At 40.7% G+C, this 8,137-nt stretch overlaps 1 long non-coding RNA gene across 1 annotated transcript; it reads left to right on the top strand.

Moving 5' to 3' along the window:
- Positions 1 to 4,675: 4,675 nt before the first annotated feature.
- Positions 4,676 to 7,374, top strand: LOC144961264 (uncharacterized). Its single transcript, XR_013643113.1, has 3 exons — positions 4,676 to 4,803; positions 4,975 to 5,009; positions 7,049 to 7,374. It is a non-coding gene; the product is annotated as an uncharacterized LOC144961264 (long non-coding RNA).
- The last annotated feature ends 763 nt before the right edge of the window (positions 7,375 to 8,137 follow it).

Genomic DNA, 8,137 nt, shown 5'->3' on the forward strand with positions numbered 1-8,137 from the left:
ATGATGTCGACGATGTAGATCTTTTATACGAGAAATTTTGTATAAATAGAATATCTGAAATATTAAATGACCAGTATCATCCACTAAGACCATCAGTTATTATGTCAGAAAGAATCAGAAGTGGTCGCCCTTTCTCTATTTCAACGAAAACAGAGAGACACCGAAAATCTTTTCTGCCGTCCAGTATTAGGCTTTATAACAACAAGCAATAATCATTTTATATAATTATTTCGCATTTTTACTTTTTAAAAATGTAAATATTAATTTATTTATTAATTTATTTGTTTTGCAATATTTTCAATTTTCAATTTATAGTGACAGTTTTAACTATTTTACAGTGTTGAAATTATTCATATTATAAAGCGCAGCTCTGGTTATGGAGCTGCTCCTTTTTTATATATACATCCTATTTCCATTGTATTTTTATCTTATTGTGTAAATTATAACACGTCTGTACAAAAAAATTCCTTTTTGGGATGCAATAAAGTATTATTATTATTATTATTATTATTATATTATTATTATTATTATTTATTATTATTATTATTATTATTATTATTATTATTATTATTATTATTATTATTATTATTATTATTATTATTATTTATTATTATTATTATATATTATTATTATTATTATTATTATTATTATTATTATTATATTATTATTATTATTCATCATCATCATCATCATCATCATCATCATCATCATCATCATCATTATTATTATTATTATTATTATTATTATTATTATTATTATTATTATTATTATTATTATTATTATTATTATTATTATATATTATTATTATTATTATATATTATTATTATTATTATTATTATTATTATCATTATTATTATTATTATTATTATTATTATTAAGAAATTCCTCGATTGAAACGCTTTTTGATTAGGTTTGGTCACAGTTTTGTTTTATATCATGTAGATTCTTTTTATAACTTTATTTTTTACTTTTATGCACTACAGTACTTTAAGCCTTTATCGGATTCCGGCACGATCGGATACTAGCACACTTTTTGGTGATGACTGACCGTGCCAGTATAACGTGAGTACTGTATTATAATCATTATCATTATTATTATTACTGCTGCTGAGGTAATAAACAGATGTGGTTTAGATTGAAACTTTGGCCTTTGTTTGTGCGTTTGCGAATCGCAATCCACCCCCCGCCCCCCCCCCCCTTGTCAGATAATGTTCCGCAAAATTTGGCAACTTTTGGCAATTTTTATGGCAACTTTTTGCAACTTTTGGGGTTTTAAATGGCAACCTTCCGCAGGGACAGATTACACCTTCGACCGTAAAAATCTACTTCAGTTCTAACGAGGTCAAACAATCATTTTGTCATAACAACAACATGGCCGCCATGAGTGGAGAGTGTGTGTATAAATTCGTCCATTGTTTTTTGTTTAGCAATAAATAAACATCGAGAGACAAACCAGATTTGAAAAAAATTACATGTATAAATTGATAAAAACCAAACGTCGTTCAATGAAAACCAAGGCTAGAAAGTCATCCGAAAAAGATTACACGTTAATAAAAACCGGAAAAATGAGGGTTTGTTTAGGCTGTTCCATCGTTAAAACATACCCACTTACCGACCCGAGTTATCAATTGAAATAGCAACATTTATCTTATTCATTTTGTTTACAACTATCTAAAACATAAACTATGAAGCTACTTTAATAAAATATTCATGTTGTTTTCGTGAACTCTTTTCTTTTTGTCAATAATTTGAGATCTCATTCTCACGGCATTTTAAGTGCTGCTACAAACTACAATGAGGTGTAAAAAATCCGATAACACCCACAGCTGAAAACAAGGATTTGGTGGGCTTTTAAAAAATGCAATGACTCGGTCATTAAACAAGCTTCATTAAAACAAATTGGTAGAAATAGAGATAAGATGTTTGTCTCTTAGACTCGGATCAAATTTTATATCAGTAATATGTCGGGTTTTTCCGCTGCTGTAAAGTTTTAAAACGGCATTTTCCTCCCTTAAATTCCCATTTTTTATTGTTGATCTGGTATAGGAATAAAGCTGAAACTTTCCTCTTTCCGATGATACCAACTTTATTCCTGTACGCTTTTTAATGGCCGAAGTATCAACGGTTGGATGACCCAATTTAAAAACAATCCCTTTTTCTACGCGTGACGCAAAATATACAGGTTTTTTTTTCTGCCACAAAAATGACGTCTATTGTGGTACCTAATCTCAGTAATACTGACTTCAAACCTAGGTGAACAGACAGTATGTAAGAGCTCCATGCTTCAAACCAATCATTGTTCTTGCGCTCCTTTTTGCCATACGTCAGAACTGCAGTGCTGTAAATGGCATTTCTAAGAGAGTTCCAGCTTTTCTCTGCGTTTCGTTCTGCTTTTCTATGAGCTGTGTTGAGAGTCGATTACAACTACAACCCTCACATATTGAGATAAAGTAAATTGTATCCTGTGGTAACTTTGTAAAAGGCTTTTATGATATTTTACAACCAGGCTTAATACAGGGTTACAGGCTTTGCCTTTTGTAATTATATATAAATGTATATATATATACAAAGCACAGCAAACAGCACGACGTTGCGCCAATGACTACTGGCTTCAGTTGTCGGACAACATCCAGCAAGCGTCTGAAAGTGGCAACATAAGGGCCATGTATGAGGGCATCAAACAGGCGACAGGCAAATCTACAAAGAAAACTGCACCTATTAAATCCAAGACAGGGGAAGCCATCACTGACAAGGACAAGCAGATGGGTAGATGGGTAGAGCACTACTTGGAACTCTACACCAGAGAAAACACTGTCACCCAAAAAGCGTTAGACGCAATTGAAGAACTGCCAGTACTGGAAGAACTAGACGCAGAACCAATCATGGAGGAGCTCAGCAAAGCAATCGATGCTCTGGCCTGTGGCAGAGCACCCGGTGACGACAGCATTCCACCCGAAATCATCAAATGTGGAAAGCCAGCCCTCTTGGAACCACTACATAAACTCCTGTGTCTTTGCTGGAGAGAAGGCAAGGTACCCCAGGATATGCGTGATGCCAAGATTATCACCCTCTACAAAAACAAGGGAGACCGTAGCGACTGTAATAACTATAGGGGAATCTCTCTACTGAGCATTGTAGGTAAAGTCTTTGCGCGCGTTGTCCTCGCTCGACTGCAAGTCCTCGCCGAACGTATCTACCCAGAGTCGCAGTGTGGCTTCAGAGCCAAGAGGTCGACAGTGGACATGATCTTCTCAGTACGTCAACTTCAGGAGAAATGCAGAGAACAGCAGATGCCCCTCTACATTGCATTTATTGACCTGACAAAGGCATTTGACCTTGTTAGCAGGAAGGGCCTTTTCCAGCTGCTAAAGAAGATTGGCTGTCCTCCTCAGCAGCTTAGCATCATTGCCTCCTTCCACGACGACATGAAGGGCACCATTAGCTACGACGGTGGAGCCTCTGAACCCTTCCCCATGTGCAGCGGCGTGAAACAAGGCTGTGTCCTCGCACCGACTTTGTTTGGTATATTTTTCTCCTTACTGCTGAAGTTCGCATTCAAAGAGTCCCCAGAAGGAGTCCACTTACACACCAGAAGTGTTGGGAAGCTGTTCAATCTGGCACGGCTGAGAGCAAAGACCAAGGTCCGCACAGTCCTCATAAGGGAAATGCTATTTGCAGATGATGCAGCTCTATGCGCGCATACCGAGGAAGACCTTCAGCGGCTGATGGACAGGTTTTCCCACGCATGCAGGGAATTCGGGCTGACGATCAGCATCAAGAAAACAAATGTAATGTGTCAGGATGTCCCCTCTATACCAGCAATTTACATTGACAACGAGGAGCTAGAAGTCACTGATCACTTCACATACCTGGGCACAACCATCACCAGCAACCTCTCACTTGATGCAGAATTAGACAAGCGCATCGCCAAAGCTGCCGCTGTCATGGCACAACTGAGCAAGAGAGTGTGGACCAACAACCAACTCACTTTGAACACCAAACTCAGAGTATACCAGGCATGTGTACTCAGTAGCCTACTGTATGGCAGTGAATCCTGGACAACATATGCCAGACAGGAGAACCGCCTGGTAAACTTCCACATTCGCTGTCTACGACGAATTCTCGGCATCAGGTGGCAGGACAGACTCACTAACAATGCAGTGCTAGAAAGAGCTAACTCCCTCAGTATGCATCTCATGCTCTGCCAGCGACGTTTGCGATGGCTTGGTCACGTACACAGGATGGACAATGGACGCATACCCAAAGACATCATGTACGGTGAACTAGCTTCTGGACGGCGACCAACTGGCCGTCCAGCTCTGCGCTTCTATGATGTCTGCAAACGAGACATGAAATTGACAGGCATCGACTCAAACACCTGGGAGTCGCTTGCTGACGACCGCAGCGGCTGGAGATATGCGGTGATGGAGGGAGTGAAGAGAGGTGAGGAGAGGAGAAAGACGAAGTTTAAGGAGAGGAGAGCAAGGAGGAAAGAGAGCAGCAGATCCAAATACCAAACGCACAGTCAAACTATGTGTGCAACAACTGCGGAAGAGACTGCCATGCAAGGATTGGTCTGCTGAGTCACACCCGTCGTTGCTCTCAACAAGACTGATGAGACTAAAGTCATACAGGGCGCAAACCATCGTCTCTCGAGACGGAAGGATGCCTACTACTATATACATAGATGCATGCTTAAGTCTCAAATACTTATTCTTCACTAATCAGCTTTAAAGGTTGAATTCTGATAGAGAAATTAAGGAGCAGGCACCGGTGCAAGCTAAAGATCTTTATCCAGTCGAGGTCGATCAATATTTTTGGGATAGTTTTTTTTTTCTGGTATTTTTCTTTCTTGCTTTGTCTGGTACCTTTCACACACACTTGTTCAGATCTTCAGATCGAAACAAGCCTGACAAACAATTACTACATCGCAATTATCTGAAATTATATCTAGACTCTTTCTTTGTATTCCAGATCATAATTACTAACACCACCTGAGACAGATCGATGTGAGCCAAGCATAAAAATTGAAGATTTATTTTCTTTTGAAAAGTACAATAATTGACTATAGTAATTGGTGGCATCGAAAAAAGGAAAAAATAATTCCAGCTAAACCTTTTACGTTGGTGTTGACATTTAAAAAAAAGTATAGGCTTGAGGGAAATGTAACTGGCAAAAAGGCAAGGGGCGAACGTCGTCGTTATCATCATCTATCATCCCATCTCCCTACTCCACAGAAACTTACGTAATGCAATGAATGTCACCCATCCATCCAGTTCCTATAACAATCGATAAACTGATGAGTGAGAGGTAGAAGACTCCACCCATCAGACCGTCTTGATAAAATAGCAAGGATAACAAAGCCAGTCCTCCATATCGCCTTGTCAACTTATTGGGTTTATGTTGTAATGTTTTGTGTTGATGTCTTTTGAGGTTTTGTACAGTTAAGAGCTCTTTGCTATAATTTATCACAAGTTTCGAATTTCAATGGCAACGTTATGCCGTATGCCAATAAAATTACAGCAATACCTAAGGCATTATACCGTTTTTGCAAATACATAAGGCTAGCACTATTCAGTATCTGATACTGAATAGTGGTTTTGCACTATTCAGTATCAGATACTGAATAGCGGTTTTCCACTATTCAGTATCTGATACTGAATAGTGGTTTTGTACTATTCAGTATCTGACACTGAATAGTGGTTTTGCACCTTAATACGGTGTTTTTTTCCGAAACCTGACAAAGTTATGGGAAGAGGGCAGCTGTGGGAGTAAATCTGGGACTCAGAGAAGTGTACACCTGTGGGGAGTGAACCTGGGACTGGGTTTCGTCGGGCTTCCTAATAAAAAACAATTACGTTTTTACGAAACCCGACGACACCTGGCAATATCCGGCAAAGTTATGGGAGGTATGCAGCAGCGTGTGTGTGTTTGTGTAAGGGGGGGGGGGGGGCGAGAGGAGGGGATGAACCTGAGATTCAGGGAAGTGTACACCAGTGGGGAGTGAACCTGGGACTCTGGGTTTTGTAAAACAGCAATAACAAAATGGGGGAGGGTGGGGGGGGGGGGGTTACGTTTTTACGAAACCCGACAATATGCGGCAAAGTTGTGGAAAGTAGGCAAAGCGTGGGGACTTAACCTGAGACAGTGAAGTGTACACCAGTGGGGAGTGAACCTGAGACTATGGTTTTCGGCGGCCTTCAGCTAATTTCATATAAAAGCAATTACTTTTTTAACGAAACCCAACGAAACCTGGCAATATCCGACAAAGTTATGGGTAGTAGGCAACAGTGGGGAGTGAACCTGAGATCCATGGAAATGTACACCAGTGGGGAGTGAACCTGGGTCTGGGTTTCGGCGGGTTCTGTAAAAAAAAAGCAATTACTTTTTGTTTACGAAATGCGCCAAATCCCAACAGAATGGGGCAAAGTTATGGAAAGTAGGCAAATAATGGGGAGTGAACCTGAGACTAAGGGAAGTGTACACCAGTGGGGAGTGAACCTGAGACTATGGTTTTCGGCGGGTTTCAGCGAGTTTCACATAAAAGCAATTACTTTTTTACGAAACCCGGCAATATCCGACAAAGTTGTGGGAAGTAGGCAACAGTGGGGTGTGAACCTGAGACTCAGGGAAGTGTACACCAGTGGGGAGTGAACCTGAGACTATGGTTTTTGGCGGGTTTCAGCTAGTTTCACATAAAAGCAATTACCTTTTTACGAAACCTGGCAATATCCGACAAAGTTATGGGAAGTAGGCAACAGTGGGGAGGGAACTTGAGATTCATGGAAGTGCACACCAGTGGGGAGTGAACCTGGGTCTGGGTTTCGGCGGGTTTTGTAAAAAAAAAAGCAATTACTTTTTGTTTACGAAATGCCAACAAAATGGGGCAAAGTTATGGAAAGTAGGCAAATAATGGGGAGTGAACCTGAGACTAAGGGAAGTGTACACCAGTGGGGAGTGAACCTGAGACTATGGTTTTCGGCGGGTTTCAGTACGATTCACATAAAAGCAATTACTTTTTTACGAATCCCGGCAATATCCGACAAAGTTATGGGAAGTAGGCAACAGTGGGGAGTGAACCTGAGATTCATGGAAGTGTACACCAGTGGGGAGTGAACCTGAGACTATGGTTTTCGGCAGGTTTCAGCTAGTTTCACATAAAAGCAATTACCTTTTTACGAAACCTGGCAATATCCGACAAAGTTATGGGAAGTAAGCAACATTGGGGGGGGTTAACTTGAGATTCATGGAAGTGTACACCAGTAGGGAGTGAACCTGAGACTCTGGTTTTCGGCGGGTTTCAGCGAGTTTCATATAAAAGCAATTACTTTTTTACGAAACCCGACGAAACTGGCAATATCCGACAAACTTATTGAAGTAGGCAACAGTGGGGGGTGATCCTGAAATTCAGGGAAGTGTACACTTGTGGGGAGTGAACCTGGGACTCTGGTTTTTGTAAAAAAGCAATACCAAGGGGGAGGGGGAATTACTTTTTTACGAAACTCGCCAAAACCCGACAAAGTTATGGGAAGCAGGCAGCAGTGGGGAGTGAATCTGGGATTCGGACACCGATGGGGATTGAACCTGGGACTGCGAGAGGCTGATACCAGTGGACAGTGAGCTCAGAATGTACTTTTATTTCGAAACCTACCGAAATTGTCAAAAGTTATGAGTAGTGGGCACCATTGGGCAATGAACCGGGACTCAGGGAAGTGCACACCGGTTGGGAGTGAACCTGGGACTGTGAGAAGAGGATATCAGTGGAAATGAACCTGGGACTATGGAAGATGGATGCCAGTGGGAAATGAAGCCGGACTATGGGAGTTGGGTACCAGACAAGAATGAAGCAATTCCTTTTTTACAAAACCCGCCAAAACCCGTCGAAAAACCATAGACTTAGGTTTACTCTCCAATAGTGTACAGTTCCCTGAGTCTCGGGTTTACTCCCCCACTGTTGCCTACTTTCTTTCCATAACTTTGTCGGATATTGTCGGGTTTCGTAAAAAAAGTAATTGCTTTTTTTTACGAAACCCAGTCCCAGGTTCACTCCCCACTGCTGCCTACTTCCCATAACTTTGTCGGGTTTCCGCGTGTTTCGTAAAAAAAGAAACACCCCTAAAAATACCACGTGTATTCA

This window comes from Berghia stephanieae, unplaced genomic scaffold (genome assembly GCF_034508935.2).
Source record: "Berghia stephanieae isolate SIO BIC M18660-M18661 unplaced genomic scaffold, UCSD_Bste_1.3 scaffold1982, whole genome shotgun sequence".
Taxonomy (NCBI): domain Eukaryota; kingdom Metazoa; phylum Mollusca; class Gastropoda; order Nudibranchia; family Aeolidiidae; genus Berghia; species Berghia stephanieae.